The 22993-nt window shown below is 34.8% G+C and overlaps 1 pseudogene; it reads right to left on the bottom strand.

Annotated features, from left to right (window-relative positions):
* Positions 1 to 591: 591 nt before the first annotated feature.
* On the bottom strand, positions 592 to 21324 carry LOC114410561 (annotated as a pseudogene).
* Between the last annotated feature and the right edge of the window lie 1669 nt (positions 21325 to 22993).

Here is a 22993-nt window from a genome sequence, read left to right as displayed (position 1 = left end):
GCAAGACCACAGATCATTACTAATCACAATGCACTTAGAAATTGAACATATCAGAACTTGTATATATTAATTAGTATGTAGTAAGAGGAGTTGGCGAGTTGATAGCCTTATTTTTTCTGTTAAGCAATTGAATTTTAACACCTGTACGTTTCTCATAAAACTGCATTTTCTAAGAACATCTGTAATTTTATTATGAATTCAATATAACTAACAATTTCTTATACAAAACATCAACGTTTTGTACTTATACCACTTAATAATTTTATGTAGAACATAAAATTAATTAATCTAACCTATTGAATTGAAAAATCTTATAAAATAAATTAAGTTTATAACGAATAATATGTAATTAACATCCAAATTATATAAAATTTAATATAAATAATTAGAAGAGAAAAAATATTATACATTAATCGTCGTCTAATCATAAATTATCGTGTATGATAAATTTATTGATTTTTACATAATTATTTTAAAAGTTATATTAATCGTAACTGTGTAAATTGTTTTACACTATATGTATGATCATTAAACTCTGATTAAAAAGATGATCATGTATTAACTCATTCTGCCACTACATAGCAGCTACAATCCAATCATAATGGCAATTTAAATCCATGTTAGAACTCAAAACAATTATCATTTCTACAACATTGCATCAAAGGAGTTTAACTCAGTAAATTAAGAGAATGTGTAAATTGTTGTTAATCTCTTGTGAATTGCTGTAAATCTCGTGGTAGGGGCGTCTTCGTTTCACACTATCACCTCCCTCAGCCTCTTCTCCACCTCCTCCTCACTCACAAACTCATCTTCTTCCCTTTGCTCCACCGCAACAGCCACCTTCATCTCCACACCATCACGTGCCTGTTCACGTGCTGCTCCGTGTACAGTGGCCACGCAACCATTGGCACCCCGGCAACCACCCCTTCCAACACCGAGTTCCACCTGCAGTGACTCACGAACGCGCCGACCGAGCCGCGACTCAGCACCTCCACTTGTGGGGCCCACGACCTCACCACCAGGCCCCTGCCCTTGAACTCAAGTCGGAACATTCCCCTGCTGTTATGTCGTGAATATGCTTTGTTCCCTCGTCTTGTGTTGGCCTTTTCACGACCCATAAGAACCTGTGGCCACTCCTCTCTAACCCTTTTGCTATCTCTCTCAGTTGTGACACTGAGAATGATCCACGGCTCCCAAAAGACAGGTACACCACGCTTCTACTTGGTTGTTCATCAAGCCATGACAAACATTGTTTACTATCCGTTGCTACATCTGTGTTTTTTTTTTTTTTTTTTTTTTTTTTTTTTTTTTATAGAAACTATACTTTCCTTACAAAGCTAAAATTCAAGTAAATCCGCAAAGGATGATTACTAGTAACACATTCTTTAATAGTACGTATATGCTTTTCAATTCGATCCATTGGTTGAAATCTGTGTTGGTTTCACTAATATATGTTGTTCATGGTTTAATCTTTGATTCAAATGATATGATGGTTTAGCCTTTTTGTGTTACAGTACCAGATATATATAGGAGTATCAATTAGATATAATTAATATGGAACGAGTTTGCTTAATTTATAAATTGAATTGTGCGTACAAAAAGTAATTAAATCTAGGACTAAAATATACCAAATATTCTTGGGAGATCACAGTCATATAGTTCATTCAAAAATTATATATCAAATACAAATTTTACTGAAAGAGAAAACTTTTTTTTCATTATATTTTTATAAGTAAATTATGTTTTTTTTTTTTCACATTGCACCTGATACTCCTCTCTCTTATATTATTTTTACTCCCCTTCTGTTAACGTCGTTAACAAACGACAATTGAAATATATGAATAGACGAAATTATCCTAATATCTTTGTTAAATATTCTAACAAATTAACAATTGACCTTATGAATGAATCAGTCTTAAGGCAAAAATAGTTTTTCCTTTAATATTTGACTCTTACTTCATTGTTGCTAACACCTAAAAAAGATGTAGTTCTAGCTAGATCGATAAATTATATCAAACACTTAGCCATCAAAAATAAATATTTCAAAAAAAGGAGTTAAAAACACAAATCCAGGAAGAAAACACTAAAGTTTGAAGCAAATGACCATATTCAATCAATAGACATTGTGATAAGTGCCAAATTTCAGTTATTTTTGGGATTAAATTGTTAACTTATCTTTCGATTGTAATAGTTTTCTTATAAACTATCCTTAAATCTAGTTGTTTTATATATATTATACATTTAATAATGTTGTTGTTTAAATATGAAAGATTCATCTATGATTTTGTAGGTTTTAATGGTTGTTTGTTAGATCCAAAAACAAAGCCAAAAAGAAGGGCAAAATGGTCATTTTACTAAGATTTCTGACACCCAATTCGTTCAGGCTAGCAACCAGCTCGCTTGGGCTAGTGATCTTGCTTCAGCCTTAAGTAAACAACTCACCTGGGCGAATGTTCATGCACTCTTTAGCTGTTTTCTATAAATAGCCATTCATTGTTGAAGGAAAAAACATCCAGTAGAACCAAAAAACAGAGAAAAACGCAGAGGCTAAGGAAGAAGAAGGAGAAAAGGAAAAGTGGAGCTGAGGCACTGCAGAGTTGTAACCGTGGATCGCATCCTTCGTCATTTCTCTTGTTAGTCTTGTGCTTTGCACAATGATCGGTTAGTTTTTATTAAGGATTGGATGTAATCTTTGTACCCTTATGTATTCCTTTTGATATTATATACGTATGAATATTTTCTACTCATTATTGGTGATTTGATTCTACTCGTAATGTTTGATACTATTTGTCAGACCCTAATTTCATGCGGGTATGCTGTTTTTATCATTCACCTATGATGTTTTGATCATTACTAACTAATTACAGTGTTTGGCACCGGTTGCACTACAAGGTCGAGGGATCACTCAAGTTGATGTTTGATTATCAGATCCGGGAACAAAAATCACAAGGAAAGGGGGCAAAATGGCCATTTTTTGGATGTTTCTAGGCATAAGCTCACCCAGACCAACATCTGGCTCACCTGGGCCATGGAATCCCTTTATCCTTAAGCAACCAGCTCACTTAGGCAAGCTAATACCTTCAGCTGTAAGAAACTAGCTCGCCTCGGCGAGCTTCCCTTGCACCAAATGGCCTTTTCCTATAAATAGTCATGCAAGAGAAGAGTTTCAGGAGCTGATTCTTGGAGGAATAGAGGGAAAACACAGGAAGAGGAAGATAAGAAGAAAAAAGCAAAGCTGAGGTATCGTCGAATCGAACCATGGATCGTTTCCTACATCATTTCTCTTGCTAGCCTTTTTATTACCCTCATGGGACCTCTGTGATATTAGGTGTGCATTTATCTTCTCAACTTATTGTTGGTAATTTCATTTTATTCATAAGGCTTAATTCTAGTTGATTACTAATGTCATGAAAATTTGTTTTTTTAGTGAGACTGGAAGGTAATAAAAAACAAAAATGAAAAAATCAATTCACAACCAAACTTTCTTTCATCAAATATCACTTGAGATCGTTTCAAGGTCCAACGTCTTAACGATTATCTCCGCTTTTCAAAATTAAAACGTTGTTTCAAGGTCCAACACCTTAACGACTCTTTGTTTGCAATTAAAATAAATCTTTCAAAAAAAATAAACAACATAAACATTTCTACTAAAGAACTACGTATGTTTGATTTCCTTATTCCACCTGGGGATACGTAGGAGTAAGGGCAACACCCTTGTCAATTCGAAAAAAAAAATAATAATAAAAAGGAAAAATAAATAATTTTGAAGTCACGGTTTGCACACTTAGTTAAAGGCTGCCGTCCTTTATGACAGGCACGTGAGATGCTAATACCTTTCCTATGCGTAAATAACTCTCGAATCATTCTTTTCAAAATTCGTAGACCCTCTTTTGGTTTTTATAACGTTTTTCTCGAATAAACGTTGGTGGCGACTCCCATGCGTTTTCTCCCTAAGACATGAACGTGCTTTGCTTTTATTTATTTTCTTTCATCGTCCCGTCGTAAGGTAGGTTGCAATAGATGACGACTCCACTAGGGACCTTGTAAGAGAGTTAAGCCATTTGATCAGTGTGCAATTTTTTTGTGATTTTTTCTTTATTTGTGTTCCCTTTTCTCTTTTATCCTTATGTTATGCTCACGTTCATGATCGCTTCATTTCGCTATAGTTCTTTTTGTGGTTTTTTCTTCAACCTCATTTCTTTTATCCTTTGTTTTGTTCATACTTGCATATAACCTTTGTCATGTTGTCACCTCTTGGTGTGTGTCTTTGTATCTATTAACTTTGTAGTTAAAAATAAATTATGCCATTAAATCCTAGGATAGATGACATGTGTTATACTTCTTGTATCTGCCTAGGAATTTTCTGGTTGTTTTGCAGGTGAGGTTAGGTAATTCTTAGGTTGCTTTGTTCACACATGACACCCATACTTTTTGCACACACTTTGAGAAATTGGGCCCTATACCTGTGTCTATGTTAGCCATAGGGAGTAGAGGTCGATCTGTGATCATGTTGGGTCCCCTACTCGCTTGATAACAGTGAAGCCTCATCTAGAGTTTTCCTCTTTTGGTGATGCATTGTCGCTGATAGTCCTTATCGCCACAGTGTATTACTTAAGAGGATGATATCTCTAGAGGCCAGTAAGGTTACATGAAAATACCCTTGGGAGTTGTCACTAGATAGTGGACTTTGGGATCATTTTCGTTAGGTTCCTGAATTAAGGACACAAAGCAAACTCACCATGTCTGGTTTCCTTGACCACATCATGCATCTCTTCATGGCATCATAATGGACATATCATTCCTGCATTTATCATTTATCATATTCATGCATTGCATTTGCGTAAGTCATTGCATTGTCATACATATTCATTTAGCATGTTTTTGTTCAGCCAATTGCATACATTCTGTTATCATCATTTGCATGTTATGCATAATCTTGTCGTATAGTTGCTTATGCCTTGCATTCCCTTCTTCGTCGCCAAAAGTCACAATGAAGTGTGAAAGTTTACACCGCGTTTTTAGTTACATGTGTTGGGTACCATGGTAATAGCTATAAACAAACCATCTTGGGGTTATACCATCCTTTCTCCTGAAAATGATTGAAATCACATGAACATGGTACCTAATGCATTGTTAACATTTGTCATTCGTGCATCTTGTGTCGGTTTGATAAATACATTTGTCATGCATAACATAACTATGCCCTGATCATTCCTCATATCTCCTCTATGATAGGTTGTTGAAATATTGGTGATCAAAATTTCTATTCCTACGAACATAGGGTCGAACCAAGCATAGTCTTTAAGAAAAGGATTTTATCAAGTCAAGGTCAAAGTTTGGAAGTAACCAGCTTGCGAAAGTTAGGGCAGAAGATGGGTCAAATTTACATAGCTTCTTTGACAACTACCAACTCATGATTGAGCTAATAACTTACAAAATTACGAACTGTTGATGTGTCCATGTTTTATTTCCAGTTGACTTTGACTATGACGAGATTTAATGAAAATTAGAGTTGATTCGATCCTATGTTCTACTGAATGTCCTATGTAAAATTCTCAATACTTCAGCAACGTATCATTCACATGCATTCATGCTTGTTTGTCTTTTCACTTTGGTTGCGTTGCTCATTGCATTCTTTCCTTGAAATCAGAATCGTAATCATTGTAACCAAAGAGAAAGAACGCCCTTTACGGCACCCTTACCAGATGCGTGCTAAGGCCAGAATAAAGAGTGAAATCGAAGAAGTACAGGAACAAATGAAGGCCGATATGGAGGCCATGAAGGAACAAATGACAACGATGATGGAAGCAATGATTAGCATGAGGAAGATGATGAAGGATAACACTGCTACAGTTGTTGCTGCGAGTACTACTACTGAGATGGACCCGATTCACCCGGCCGGTTTCATTCAAGTGAATCATCTAGTCTCAGATGTAGTAGGTCAAGAAGGCGAGGCAGCGAAAAGTGCATGTGAGCCCCATCATGTTAAGGTTCAGAGCAAGCATTCCTTCCCACCATATGGGTTGCCTCCTAATTATACACCGCCCACTATTGTATACGCTTCTAGTGAGAATATCAACAATTTTGCACCCGTACTCATTGAGAATCAGCAACCCCAATCTGATCATGCACATTTCTCTCAACCCATGGGGGAAGCACATGAAGTTCCCTAAGACCACACTCTGGCTAGGTTCACGGTTTATCCAGGATATACCACTGAAAGGCAGGCATTTTCGGGCATCCCTGTGCTGAATGCTCCTGAAATATCTCAATATCGTCCGTTATCACAACCCTTGCATTTTGTAATGGGAGAGGGGCCTTCCACAATACTTGAGAAGGAGAGGTTTGAGCATATAGAGGAGAGGCTACACGCCATTGGAGGAGGAAATTATGTCTTTACTGACATGGCAGAGTTGTGCTTGGTACCCGACGTGGTTATTCCTCCAAAGTTCAAGGTGCCAGATTTTGATAAGTACAAGGGAACCACTTGCCCAAAGAATCACCTAAAATGTATTGTAGGAAGATGGGGGCGTATGCGAAAGATGAAAAGTTGTTGATGCATTTCTTCCAGGAGAGTCTTGCTGGGGCAACTATTACCTGCTATACTAACCTGGAACCTTCTCGGGTCCATTCCTGGAAATACCTAATGGCTGCTTTCATTAGGTAGTATCAGTATAACTCTGATATGGCTCCAGATAAAATGCAACTACAAAATATGTGCAAGAAAGACAATGAATCTTTCAAAGAGTACGCTCAAAGGTGGAGAGATCTGGCATCTCAAGTAGCGCCCCTGATGATGGAGAGAGAAATGATAACAATGATACTGGACACATTGCCAATGTTTTACTATGAGAAGATGGTAGGTTACATGCCTTCAAGTTTTGCAGATTTAGTGTTTGTCAGCATGGGGATCCAAGTAGGTCTGAGAAAAGGGAAATTTGATTATGCTGCTACTGCAAGTTCTAGTAATAGAAGACCTGGGATGAGTAGAGGGAATAAGAAGGAGGGAGAAACCCATGCCGTGACTATCGTTCCTACATGGCCAAATTTCCCACCAGCCCTTTAAATCCCATGTACCAATATCTTCCCCAAGAATATCAATACTCAGCAAATATCAGTCATTCCTATTACTCACCACCCTACCAACCAAGAGTGCCCAATCATCTGCAAAGGCCACCCCTAAATCTGCCACAAAATCCACCTGCTGCACATCCAAGACCAAACACCACCCCTAATACCAATCAAAACACCAACCAGGGAAGGAACTTTCTAGAAAAGAAGCTTGTAGAATTCACCCCAATTCCAATCCCATATGTTGACTTACTCCCTTATCTGCTCAACAATGCAATGGTAGCCATAAACCCAACAAAGATTCCTCAACCTCCATTTCCTAGAGGATACAACTCTAATGTGACATGCGCTCATCATGGGGGAGTTCTGGGGCATTTCATTGAGCATTGTATGACCCTGAAACATAAGGTGCAAAGTTTGATCGATGTAGGCTGGCTGAGATTTGAGGAGGAGAATCGCTTGTGGATTCTTACATGGTCAAGCAACACTATGCATGATGGTTGGGGCAATTTGAAGGTTGTTGTTAGATGTTTCCAATGACTCATTAGGATTTTCAAGTTTATGCTATCACTGTAAGCAACAATCATTATGTTAATAATATGGATGAATTTGATGTTGTTGTCTTTCATTCTCTCATAATTACATCTTTGCTTATTTAACTTCCACTGGAATGTGAATGTAAGTCATTGGTTTGACCTGCGCTCCTGAGTTGATCTCTAAGTCCGCCCAATCAGAAATTGCACATTCTACACGTTTGGTAGGGGTGCCGTAAGCGACGAGTAAAGCGAATAAACATTTGATTGACTATGTTTCCAATTCAAAAATAAGAAGTATAAACATTCGTGTGATCTCATCATATCATTCTTGAAAGTTTTCTTTCTCGAGAAAAAAATGAGTTGTGAAGAACAAGAGTCATTTGACTTAATCTTTCAATTGAAAATCCTTTAAATATTTCTTGTCCTTGAAAATTCTTTTTCGAGAACCTGTACAATTTCTTTCATTTCTTTTCTTTCATTTCTTCTTGCTACAAGGTCGTGGCAAACGACCACAACATATACCTCCGAACCCTACATTGGGGCAATGATAGGCACCATGCATGAGCTTCAAGCGAACCTAGGGGCAGACAAGAAGTCCTCTCATGATAGGTTGAAAACCCAAAAGGGTGGCCTAGGCAAAAGTTATGGAAATAAAAAGGGAAAAACAATCAGGGGCGTGTTATCAAAGGTTTTGTCCCAAAATCCAAACTGTAAAAGTCTCTAGTCAAGATTTGAAATGACACATGGCCGTGTTTCATCATCCCAAACACTAATTTATCCCTTGTTACCCCTTCCGAGCCAAAACATATTTGTTTTCTTAAAAAAACAACAACAACAACAACAAAACCCTAAGTAGGAACCACCGCTAAACTATTGGAAAGAGCAATACAAACAACACATGCATGAGGTTTACCAAGCTCTAGGTTGGGCAACAATGATGTTAAGAACAAAAAAGAGTAGAAAGCAAATCCGCCAAAGGTAAGTGAAAGAAAAAGAAGACAAGAGTCCTCCATTTTACAAGGAAGGCACAAAAGTGCAATAAAGATTAATGAATAAGACAAAAGGAGTAGAGCCCAACCCAAAAAAGTTGAAATGAATAAAAGTACAAACAAGACTCTTAAACACTCTTTGAGCCTCTCTGATTCTTTCTTTCATAGCCCTCTTACCCCTGACCACGTTACAAGCCTAATAAAGCCCATGTGGATCAAGGAATGACTAATTTTGCTTTTAAGTTTGGATTCACATTTGAGAAGAAAACCCATTTGACCAAGAGCTCATGGAAAATGCCTAAAAACAATTGTGATAGTAGGGTACATCTGAGGATGGCCTTTGTTGTATAAATTATTTTGGGATCAACCCATGTCATCAAGTTTCAGCGAGATCGACATACCATTGGCATCACTCTATGATCTTAAATCAGGAAAGTTTCACTTGGTCATATACCAAAATGTAACAATCCATTACCATCCTTCAATGGTGCATGCGATCGATCCCAAAGCCTTATATTTTCTTGTTGTGCAGAATAATCAAAGTTTTTAAACAAAAAGAAAGGGACAAATCCTAGGATCAATATTTCAGTTGATTGATTAAATATCAAATGGCTCCATTGCCGTCACCCAAAATTGTCAAGTGATTAAATCAAAACATACACTTTGAGGGAGTCCCCAAGGAGATTTACAAAAAGATAGGATGAGATTGCATGAATTATCATGTCCTTCAGAAAGAGGCGATCAATCTGTGTTCTTCATAAAAAAAATCACAAAAGAGGGAAAAAAATGTCATGAGCATTACAGAATTTTCATGATTCAAAACCTTTTGCATGACTAGATACAAAGCCTACATTTACTGCATTTCAAGACAAAATTTTCAAGCCTCTGCATTCCATAACTCATGCTCCATATCAGGCTATAAGTGCATAGATTTCTCTTTATATGCAAGTTTTCAAAATCCAATGTCCTATCTTTTGAGTTTGGGATGAGTGACCCTTTTAAAGAGTCAACCTCTTGCTTTCTTATACGGTTGAGCCCTTGGGTACTAGTACTTATTGGCATGCTTCATAGGACTCAACATTCTTTGCTTTTAGTTTCGCAGGACTCAATGTCTTTTGCTTTATGTTTTCATAGGACTCAACGTTCTTTGCTTTTAGTTTCGCAGGACTCAACGTCCTTTGCTTTATGCTTTCATAGGACTCAACGTCCTTTGCTTTATGTTTTCATAGGACTCAATGTCCTCACCTTTATGTTTCATAGGACTTAACGTCCTCGCCTTTATGTTTTCATAGGACTCAAAGTCATCGCTTTTATCTTTTATAGGACTCAAAGTCCTCGCCTTTATCTTTCATAGGACACAAAGTCCTCGCCTTTATCTTTCATAGGACTCAACGTCCTCACCTTTATGTTTTCATAGGACTCAAAGTCCTCGCCTTTATCTTTCATAGGACACAAAGTCCTCGCCTTTATCTTTCATAGGACTCAACGTCCTCACCTTTATGTTTTCATAGGACTCAAAGTCCTCGCCTTTATCTTTCATAGGACTCAAAGTCCTCGCCTTTATGTTTTCACAGGAATCAAAGTCGTCGCCTTTATGTTTTCATAGGACTCAAATTCCTCGCCTTTATGTTTCCATATGACTCAAAGTCCTCACCTTTATCTTTCATAGGACTCAACGTCCTCACCTTTATGTTTTCATAGGACTCAAAGTCCTCGCCTTTATCTTTCATAGGACTCAACATCCTCGCCTTTATGTTTCCATAGGACTCAACGTCCTCTGTCTTTATGTTTTCACAAGAATTCAATGTCTTCTGTCTTTTACACTTTCAAAGACTCCAATGTCTTCTGTCTTTATGATTTATAAGACTTCAATGTCTTTAGTCTTTTACGCTTTCAAAGACTTCAATGTCTTCTGCTTTATGATTTATAAGACTTCAATGTCTTCTGTCTTTTACGCTTTCAAAGACTTCAATGTCTTCTATCTTTATGATTTATAAGACTTTAATGTCTTATGTCTTTTACGCTTTCAGAGACTTCAATGTCTTCTATCTTTTACGCTTTCAAAGACTTCAATGTCTTCTGCTTTATGATTTATAAGACTTCAATGTCTTCTATTTTACATTTTTTCAAAGACTTCAACGTCTTCTGCTTTATCTTTCATAGGACTCAATGTCCTCGTCTTTATTTTTCATAGGACTCAATGTCCTTGTCTTTGTGTTTCTTAAGACTCAACGTCCTCTGTTTTTATGCTTTCAAAGACTTCAAGTGTCTTCTCCTCTTATGCTATAGGACTTCAATGTCCTCAATTTTATGTTTTGTAAGACTTCAAGGTCCTTTGTTTTGTGTTACAGGACTTCAATGTCCTTTTGCTTTTTTTTCGATTTTGCTTCTTTTGTTTTCTTTGGAATCCGGTTGAAAAGCTGGATTGCTTAAGTGAAATTAGTGCCATTATCTTTACTTATCTCTTATTTTTAATAAAAGATAAGTAAAAAGGGACAACTGTCAGACCTTAATTTCATCTGAGTATGATGTTTTTATCATTCACATGTGATGTTTTGATCATTACTAACTAAATTACGGTGTTTGGCACCAGTTTCAGCGCAAGGTCGAGGGATTGCTCAAGTTGATGTTTGATTGTCAAATCCGAGAACAAAAACCACAAGGAAAAGAAGCAAAAAGACCATTTTTTGGATGTTTCTAAGCCTGAGCTTGCCCAGGCCAGCATCTGGCTCGCCTGGGCCATCGAATGCCTTCATCCTTAAGCAATTAGCTCGCTTGGGCGAGCTCTAGTTCACCTGGGTGAGCTGATACCTTCAGTTGTAAGAAACTAGCTCGCCTGGGCGAGCTTCCCCGGCACCAAATGGCCTTTTCCTTTAAAAAGCCATGCAGGGGAAGGGTTTCTGGGGCTGATTCTTGGAGGACCAGAGTGAAAACGCAGGAAGAGGAAGATAAGAAGAAAAAAGCAAAGCCGAGGCGCCGTTCAATCGAACCGTGGATCTTTTCCTACATCATTTCTCTTGCTAGCCTTGTACCCTGTGCAACAGTCGGTTAGTTTTGTTCTTAAGATTGATGTAATCTATGTACCTTCATGGGTCCTCTATGATATTATGTGTGCATTTATCTTCTCAACTTATCGTTGGTAATTTCATTTTATTCGTAAGGCTTAATTCTAGTCAATCACTAATGTCATGAAATTTTTTTTTAGTGAGACTAGAAGGTAATAGAAAACGAAAATGAAAAAATCAATTCCAACCAAACTTTCTTTTGTCAAATATCACTTGAGGATTCTCTTCGCTTTTCAAAATTAAAACGTCGTTTCAAGGTCCAACGCCTTAATAACTCTTTGTTTGCAATTAAAATAAATCTTTTTAAAAAACAACATAAACATTTCTACTAAAGAAGTACGTATGTCTAATTTCCTCATTGCACCTGGGGATACGTAGGAGCTAGGGCAACACCTTTATCTATTCAAAATAATAATAATAATAATAATAATAATAACAACAACAATAATAATAATAATAATAATAATAACAACAACAACAATAATAATAATAATAATAATCATAATAATAATAATAAAAATAATAATAATAATAATAAAAAGGGAAAATAAATAATTTTGAAGTTTGCACACTCGGTTAAAGGCTATCGTCCCTTATGACGGGCGTGTGGGGTGCTAATACCTTCTCTATGCGTAAACAACTCCCGAAACCTTCTTTTCAAAATTCGCAAACCCCCTTTTGGTTTTTCTAATGTTTTCCTCGAATAAACGTTGGTGCCGACTTGCACGCGTTTGCTCCCTAGGAGACAAACATGCTTTGCTTTTATTTATTTTATTTTGTCGTCCCGTCGTAAGGTAGGTTGCGACACTATTTGATTACTAGGTTGCGACACTATATTTATTTGATGGACACTCACAATATTATACCTATACCTAGTGAGGGAGAAAATAATATGATAAAATTTATAATGTGATAGAAAGAGATAGATAAAGAAAAATGAGAGATATTAATGGAGTGTTTAAAATAATAAAATGTTCATGTATCATCATTCATCATATAATTTGTCGTAAAAATATCATTTCTCTACAAATATTTTTAAAAAGAAATAATAGTATGTCTAGTTAGCTTAAGAGTATTTTTGCAAAAAAAAAAAAAATCTAAATATAAGACAAATTAAATAGGATAAAATATGTTTTTAATTCCTATATTTTTGTTGAATCTGTTTTTCAGTCCTCCAACTTCCATAACATCAAATTTAGTCCCTAAACTTTATAAATAAAATGTATTTTTAGTCTCTAGGTTTACTCTTCAATTTTTGTACTTTTTATAACTTCATACTATGAGGAGGGACTAAAAATAGGTTTTCTTATAAAACTCGAAGACTAAATTGCATAATATGAAGATTCAAGACTAAACATAAGATTCAAGAAAAATATAAGACAAAATCTATTTTACTCAATCAAATATAAAAGAACTTAAAAGAGTAAATGAAACAAAAAAGAAGTTAACAAGGTTGAATCGTTCCTATCGTATTCAAATTCGATCTTTGACATAAACAATTTTATAACAAATTTTACATATCTTTCGGTTGAACTCTAAATTAATCATAATTTTTTAAGAAAAAAAAGTTAACAATGACACATCGACACTCCTTAAGTGAGCAAAATGACAAAGAAAAATATCTTTCACATCCGCTTGTCCTAGTAGAATGGTGTATTTGGTCCATTAATGTTCTATTCAGTAATGTAGAAAAATGGAGGAAACTATTTTTGTATTGAATTGAATGGAAAGAAGGAGGGGGATCTTGTTGAAGAAGAAGAATAGGTGGGTTAATGGTTATTAAAACAACATTATTTAATTCAAAATACGAGATCATAGACCAAACTTGATTGTTGCAGTTCCATGATGAGTGGTCCTATATAGTAAACACCAGGCACACATTTTGCATCTGGAAAGCATGCACCCCCCGTGACGACGTCAACAGGGGTGGGCTCGAGCTTTTCAAACGAGTTCATTATGATCCCACGAGCCTCTGAAAGGCACGTGCAGAACTCAAACATGTCCTAGTAAGCATGGTCGTCCCTCTCCAACATGGGCTCTATCATGTCCATTGCCTTTAGCGGCGCACTGGCCGGCACGTGGAGTTCCACCCCGACCATATCCTTAAACGACAAGCTAGTCTCTTCGTGGAGTTTCGGAAAGTTCGAGAAGAGAGCGAGAACAGCAGCACCATAGGCGAAGAAGTAGTACACTGGGATTCCCAATGAAGAAGTTGGTTCCATTGCGGAGGAGTATAAGAGGTTGATTATAAAGGCCTTTATGGTGGTGGTGGCGGATTTGGGTGAGGGTGGTGGTGGATGTAAAACTTAAGGGTTTCCTAGATTAACAATTATATGAAACCAATAGGATCTTGAAACCTATGATTCCTGGATAAACAGTGCATACCTTTCTCCATAATGAGGCTTCTTTTCAGTGCACTTTCATTCCTTGGAAGATGAGAGAAATAAGATTTCACTTCCTTGACAATTCTTTCTGTATCTCTACGTTTGTGATGACTAGGAGTTACAGAGAACACTTTTGTGTCAAGAAGTGGACCTTGTTTCACATTAGTGAGTATTAACCCTTTTATAACCACTACTCTCATCAAGTAATAGTTATCTCTAAAAATTTCTACTATTTAACCCAATTACAATTTAGTCCTTAATTATTAATTATTTATTTATTAGTCCCTACATAAGTCACATGTCTCTCACATGAGACATTAATTCTAACATTCTCCCACTTGGCTTATGTGATATTACCAAACATTATGGACTAAAAAAATAAATAGATTAAACTAACATAATGCACATTAAAATGACTAAACCATTTTATACATTGGATAAATCATAAATTCATGATTAAGAATAAGAACCAATTTGAGTCATGACGGTTGTACATCACATAATCGACATAGTTCTTTCCATGTACTACAAATTAGTCTTCTCCTTAATATGACCATTAGTTAGGAGTACATAATTGGCCCAACATAATGTCTTTATTCAAGACAAAACCTGTTAACATTACTCTAATACAAATATGCATGCAAACATAGAGAACAAATAATAAAAAACATATCATAAATGAGCATAGAGTGTCAGTAAAATGCATAAGGTAAATTACACTTAATGATAATCAATAAAAATAATGTTCATACTTTCAACATGTTCTATAAATGTCTTGGGCGGTAATCCCTTTGTCAAAAGGTTAGCTATCATATGGTTTGTGCTAATATGCTCTATTGACACACTTTGTTTCTGAACCTCTTCCTTCACGACAAAGTACTTCAATTTCATATGCTTAGCACCTTTAAAGCACTTGTCGTTCTTAGAAAAAATACTGTTGCGGAGTTATCACAATACTTTTTTAGTGGCCTAGCAATACTGTCGACAATTCCAACCCTGAAATAAAGTTCCGCAGCCAATTAGCCTAAATTGTAGCCTTAAAACATGCTACAAATTCAACTTCCATGGTTGATTCAATAACAACTGATGCATATGGAATTACTTCCATTTGTTTTCCATCCTTAATCTCTCTAGTACTTTATTGATATATGCTTTCTGAGACAAACTTAACAATCGTTGTGATCTATTTCAAAATATTTCTATCCCTATCACATAACTTGCCTCACCTATATCTTTCATTTCAAAGTTACTAGAAAGAAACTTCTTAATCTCATGAAGAAGACCAAAATCATTAATTGCAAGAAAGATATCATTAACATATAGAATTAGAAAAATAACCTTACTCCCACTGACCTTCAGATATATACACTGATCAACTATATTTTCCTTAAATCCAAAGGAAACAATGGTATCATTAAACTTCAAATGCCATTGGCGGGAAGCTTGCTTATGATTGTATATTGATTTATTCAATTTACACACCATGTGTTCCTTTCCTTCAACTGAGAACCCTATTGATTGGTCCATATAAACATTCTCCTCTAAATCTCCATTAAGAAAGGTAGTTTTCACATCCATTTGATGTAGCTCCAAGTCATAATGGGCTCCTAATGCGATGATAATCCTGAAAGAATCCTTTCGTGAGATAAGTGAAAACGTCTCTTTATAATTAATGTCATCTTTCTGAGTAAATCCCTTAGCAATAAGTCTAGCCTTGTAATGTTCAAGGTTACCATGAGAGTCACGTTTAGTCTTGAAGACCTACTTACAACCAACTCTCTTACAACCCTTTGGCAATTCTACAAGGTCCCAAATACCATTATGTTTCATAGAATTTATCTATTCTTTCATGACATTTAATCACTTCTTAGAATTGTCACAACTTACAGCTTGTGAAAACGAAATTAGATCATTATCATTAATGCTTAAGTTTTTTTTTTTTTTTTTTTTTTCTGTTTCTTGTAGGTATACCACATAGTCATTCAAAAATAGCTGGTCTCCTTTCTCTTTGAGACCTTATTGGGAAAAATGTAAATTATATTAAACCCAAAATGATACAACAATAAACGGGGCATACCCCGCAGCTAGAGAAAATCAAAAGCCTCCCTAATACAAGAAGGCCTATATCAAGATGCTAAAACAAATGCAACAGGTGCGCTTGTCTATACATAAGAAACTTAATCTTGCTAATAACCTCTTTGAGACCTTCTTAATGCTACTTCTTGTGGTTCTTTCACAATAGGTTCATTATATATCATGGACTCATTATTATGTTGCTCTAACAATCATTTTACTGCTAGAGGCACAAGCTAAAAGGACTTGTATTCTAACTTCTTTAATTTCCACATCTCGTGGAACTATACTCCCAATGATTTCACCATTTCAATGAACCTTGCATTTCTAGTTTCGACAATTCTCATACTATGATTAGGACAATAAAATATATACCCCTTTGACTTTTCTGGATAACCAATGAAATATCCATTGATTGTTTTTGCATCCAATTTTCTTTCTTGTGGATTATAAATCCTTATTTATACCTGGCAACCCCAAACATGCAGGTGCCTTATACTAGGTGTCCTATTCGTCCATAGTTCAAAAGGTGTCTTTGGAACTACCTTACTAGGAACACTATTCAACAAATACATGACAGTTTTAAAGTCATACATCCACAAAGATAAGGGTAAAGTTGAATTGCTTAACATACTTCTAACCATATCCATTAAAGTTCTATTACGCCTTTCTGATATACCATTTTGTTGTGGTATACCAAGCATTGTGTATTGTGCACAAATGTCACGTTTGTGAAGGAGTTTAGCAAATGGACCTGGGTGTTGTCCAGTTTCATCGTATTTTCCGTAATACTTACCACTTCTATCAGACCTAACAACTTTCATTCAAGTAAATTTCAAATGCATCCACTACCTAAGATGTCTCATGCAGTAAGGAGATAGAACCGTAATGTGAATAGTCATCAATAAAGGTGATAAAGTATCTTTCCTTTCTGAAAGAATTAACATCAAAAGGTCTACAAATATCATTATGCATAATTTCAAGAAGCTGAGTGTTTCTTATAGCTCATTTCTTTGTGTGTTTTGTTTTTTTTTTCCTCTTAATACAATCAACACAAATATTTAGATCCATAAAATCTAGATTAGGAAGAATTTCATTTTTTTTATTAATCTTTTAATCCTTTCTCTAGAAATGTGACCTAAATGTTTATGCCACAAGAAAGCATATTGTTCATTTAGTGAACTACATTTAGTGTCAACATTATGATGCAGAGTTAAAACGGTTTTAGCATACAAACCATCTAATTTCAACTTATATAAACTATCACAAAGAACACGAGTACCAATGAGATGATTATGCTTAAACAAAGTGAAACATTCATTACCAAATTTAAAAGAGTATCCAGTAACATCAAGTTTAGATAATGAAACTAAATTCCTAGATAAACTAGGTACATAAAGAGTTTTCAGTAAATCTAGAAAATGTTCCGTGTCGAGTTTTAAATGATAAGTCTCAATTGCTTCCACTGGAACTTTCACTCTATTTCCCATGAAGACGAACTTCTCATTTGAACTTATGGTTTGGATTCTAAGGAATCCCTACATAGTATTAGAAACATGAGTCATACATCCAAAATCAATCCATCATGTATTATGGGGAACTTCAGTTAAGTTTGATTCAAAATATACATGAGCATTAAGCTCACCTTGATTCCCTTGGTGGCTTACATAATGGACTAAGTGACTTATTTGATTCTTAAGCCTCGTTTCTTCCTAAAATAACATATTGTGCAATTCATGCACATTCTATTTATCTTTCATGGTATTAAAGCTCATTTTGAACGGGCTATACTCAGACGGTAATGAGTTCAAAATAAACTGAATAAGGAAGTTCTCATTCACAACCATTCCCAAGGTCTTAAGTCTTACTGCAATGTTTGTCATCTCAATGACATGCTTATGCATAGTATGTGAACCATCAAACTTCACAGTGGTCAGTGTACTCATTAATGTCCCAGCAAGAGACTTATCATTTGGTTGAGAGTGCTCTCCCACTAACCCCATAAACTCTTTAGCACTTTCGGTCTTAGGAAGAGTTGTCTTAATATTGTCGGCAATAGTTATTCTCATGAACATTAGGCTGAGTCTCTTAGATCTTTCCCAAGATTTATAATGAGCTTTCTCTTTATTGCTACTAGCATCAGTAATAGTGGCATACTTCTCTTTCAATATAGCAAGATCCAAAACATCGAGATGAAATTGGACTAGCTCATTTCAGTCAGAGAAGTTAAGCCCATTAAAAATTGGCACAAATCATACATGAGAATTCAGTGAATTGGAAACAGGTATTGCATAATAAAATTCAGATAAACGTTTTGAGACATAAAGCAAGTCATACATTTGATTCATTTAAATAATAGTCAATGTATATTGACACTCTGATTTGGGTGATACACCAACACAACATACAAACATGATGATGCTAATAAAACTCTTAATATTATTTGGCAATTAAATATGCCCCAATTAGTAGTACCTATTACCTTTGGGTATATAAATAAAACTAATGATATACACAAATAGCCTAGAATTATATTCATTAATTATAAGAATAATTAATCAACCTTTGGGTGATCCATAAATATCTTATAACAATGAATTTCAATATACCCATAAACTAATAATCATATAATTTAGCATCTATTATTCTACGGATAATTGAAATAATCATTAATTTGGAACTAAATAACCTTATAGATTTGATCACCTTGGTAACTAACAAATCTATCATACACTTAATTTCAACTAAATACATGACCTGCACATATTTATTGCTACCAACATTCGTAGCATTCTTGCTTGTTACGCTTCAAGCCAAAACCAATCAATCATATATATTTTCCTTAACAATTAAAGATCCATCCCGTTAATTATGTTTATAAAACATGGAAACAATTATATATTACAACTATTGAATCACGTTGAGGAGGTCTTTCTCCAAAATTAGAATTCAAGAATTAAACTTCTTGGTTTGAATTCTCAAAGAATGCACATAATAAAATACATGAGAATATGAATCACGAATTTAAAATTCACGTACATGGATTCATAAAAAATACCAAATAAACCTTTCTCCAGAATTTTGTATATATATATATTTCAATCACGCTCACTTTTGTATTGCGACAACCACAAGAACATGATGATGATTGATACCGTGCCCATAACTCCATAACTGGATCTTCACGATTGACATTCACTTACTAGATATGCTTTCATCCAAAGTATAAATAATTAAAGCTCTAAATAAAATAATTCTTAAGGAATTCACATTCTGCAAATTCTCAAATGAATTTACGTATACGAGATGTTTATAAGGAATTGCTTGTTTTTTTTTTATTATTATATATCAATCAACATAAGATGCAATAGCGGAAAATATACACGTACTTGCAGTGGAAAAACATATTATCAATACTTTTAATTTTAAAATTAGGGTTCATACAATTTGGGGAGAAACATCATTAATGGAGAATCATAAGTTTCATAACCATTGCTCTGATACCACATGTAAAAATTATAGGAAACCAATAGGATCTTGAAACCTATAATTCTCACAAATAATGAATAAATAATATGTAATTTTCTCCATAGTGAGGCTTCTCTCCGATGCACTTTGATTCCTTGAAAGAGGAGCGAAACAAAATTTTACTTCCTTGACAATTCTTTCTGTATCACTACATTCGTGATGACTAGGAGTTAGAGAGAACACTTTTGTGTCAAGAAGAGGACCTTGTTTCACATTAGTGGGTATTAACCCCTTTATAATCACCAGTCCTATCAAGTAATAATTATCTGTAAAAATTCTCATATTTAACCCAATTACAATTTAGTCCTTAATTATTATTTATTTATTTATTAGTCCCTACATAAGTCACATGTTTCTCACATGAGACATTAATTCTAATACTCTCCCACTTGGCTCACGTGACATTACCAAAGATTATGGACTAAATAAATAAATAGATTAAACTAACATAATACGCATTAAAATGACTAAACCATTTTATACATTGGATACATCATAATTTCATGATTAAGAATAGGAACCAATTCGAGTCATGGCGGTCATACATCACTTAATCGACATAGTCCCATCAAATAACCCCTTTATAACCACTACTCCCATCAAATAACAGTTATCTCTAGAAACTTTTCCTATTTAACTCAATTATAATTTACTCCTTAATTATTAATTATTTATTTATTAGTCTCTACATAAGTCACATGCCTCTCACATGAGACATTGATTCTAATAGTGGATACGTTGGGGGTGTTTCTTTTGATGAAGTTGAAGGCTTTCACAGCCATGCTCACGGTGGTGGTGGAGTGATGGGGGGGAGGCGGTGGAAGGAGATTGAAGGTAGGAAGTGGAAATTCAGTGTATGTAGGAGCCGATGGCAGGGTGGTCGAGGAGGTCAGTGGTGGGGAAATTGTGATTGAATGAACGCATATTTCAAAGAGATTTGCGAGTTCAACCATGAAAACAATGTGGCCTATGTCTGATGCTGGATACAACACTATTGTGTCTTATTGTTTCAGTTTTTGGTGTGTTGGGTGGATGGGACTTGTTGGGAGAAATTAACCTTGGCTAGCTAGTGGCTTGGTATATATATATATATATATATATATATATATATATATATATATATATATATATATATATATATATATATATAGGGAGAGAGAGAGAGAGAGATAGGTATGTGTGTGTTAGAAGAAGGTTTGGTGGAATTGAACGTGCAAGAAGAGGAGGAAGGAATGAGAACGTGTTATTAGTTATGAGGAAATATATATTATTTAGAGACAATGGAAGATGTTGGTGAAGTGAGTGAGCCCCTAAAGTGTTTGAGTTCGAAACTAGGGATATATGTGAGTCAATTTAAACTAATTCAATTTAACTCTTTTTTAATTTACTAAAAAAAATTAAGTTGGGTTGGACTTAGTTCATTTGAGATTGGTTTTTTCAACTTTGATGGGTTGTGGGTCAGATTTAGTTTACTAGCTAATTTTATTTTATTTTGATAGGGTTAAAGTCTAGGTAAGTTGAGTCACTGGAACTCACCAAGGTCAAGATAAACTTCAAGACTTAAAGAGTAATCATAGAAGTACAATTGTCTATTAACAAATATTTCACATTGATGGCGAAAATTGAACTCATTTTCTTATGAGACATGACTACATTTCTTACCAACTAAACCAATCATTTTTGGCAATTTAAAAAAAACAAAAGAATATAAAAAATGAATTTACAAAATGATTCACTAAATAATTGTTTTTATAAACCATTCAAATATAATATCTCTATTTAGCGAGATAATTTATGGAAGCAAAGCTTTCCAAGTTTATTTTAATGATGCCAAAGACTCAAGTCAAGAATCTAGAGTCAAACAAGTTTCAAGAATCAAAGAATCGTTCAATCAAGAATCAAGATTCAAGTGAAGATTCAAGAGAAGACTCAAGATATGCAAGAACTTCAAGAAAAGCATCAAGATAAGTATAAAAAGATTTTTCAAAAGAAAAGATTGAATAGCACAATTTGTCCAAAAGAATTTTTTCAAAGAAAAATCTTTTACCAGAGTTTTTACTCTCTGGTAATCGATTACCAAAAGGCAGTAATTGATTACCAGAAGCCTAAACAGTTTTATAATTATTTTACAAAGTAGTAATCGATTACCATGTGCATGTAATCGATTACCAATGTTTTTAAATGTTGGATTTCAAATTTCAAAAGTCACAACTTGTGATAAAACATTTTTAAACTTGTGTAATCGATTACACAACATTTGTAATCGATTACCAGTGTTTCTAAATGTTGGTTTTCAAATCTAAACATGAAGAGTCACATCTGTTGATGTGTAATCGATTACACTATAATGATAATCGATTACTAGTGACTGATTTTGAAAAATAAATTACCAAAAGTCACAATTTTTAAAGTGACTAGTTTCTGAAGATTTTTGCAAGAGTCACAACTTTTAAAGTGACTAGTTTTCAAAAGAGTCACAACTTATAAAGTGACTAGTTTTGAAGAAATTGCCAAGAGTCACAACTTTTAACTTGGTTTTTCAAGAGCCATCAAATGGCTATAAATATGTGACCATGACACGAATTTTAAGATGCTTTTCATTCAATTATTCTCAACATCTTTCTAAGAGTTTTTGTTCAATACTTTCTTTGTCAAGAAAAGTTCATTGGTAAAAAACTTGTGCTATTCTTTTGATTCATTCCTTCTCCCTTATGCCAAAAGAATTCAAAGAACTAACCGTCTGAGAATTCTTTTGATTCATTCCTTCTCTCTCCTGCCAAAAGAATTCAAAGAACTAACCGTCTGAGAATTCTTTTGATTCATTCCTTCTCCCTCTTGCCAAAAGAATTCAAAGAACTAACTGTTCGAGAATTCTTTTGATTCCCCAAACAAAGAATTCAAAGAACTAACCGTCTGAGAATTCTTTGCCCAAACATTGAATTCAAAGAACTAACTGTCTGAGAATTCTATGTAAGAAGCGGGTAGCTTCTTGGTTGTAATAGTGAACACAAGGGAGGGTACATCCTTTGTGGTTCGCTTCAAGTAGAGGGTACATCTACTTGATTGTTCAAAGAGAACAAGGGAGGGTACATCCTTTGTGGCTCTTTGCTTGTAAAGGATTTTACAAGGTTATTGGAAATCTCAAGAACCGTGGGTTGCTTGGGGACTGGATGTAGGCACGGGTCGTTGCCGGACCAGTATAAATCTTGTGTTTGCTTTTTTCTTCCCTACACTCTTTACTTTTCCGCTGTGCACTTTTTATTTCCGCTTTACCTTTGTCTAAGTTATTGTTTCTATTCTTTACTTTCTCATAACTTAGTAGTAAAGCCTAATTGAATCTATTAACA

The sequence above is a fragment of the Glycine soja genome, chromosome 4, assembly GCF_004193775.1.
Source record: "Glycine soja cultivar W05 chromosome 4, ASM419377v2, whole genome shotgun sequence".
NCBI classification, from domain to species: domain Eukaryota; kingdom Viridiplantae; phylum Streptophyta; class Magnoliopsida; order Fabales; family Fabaceae; genus Glycine; species Glycine soja.
The sequence above is the reverse complement of the archived record's forward strand: the minus strand, read 5'-3'. Positions and strand labels throughout refer to the sequence as shown.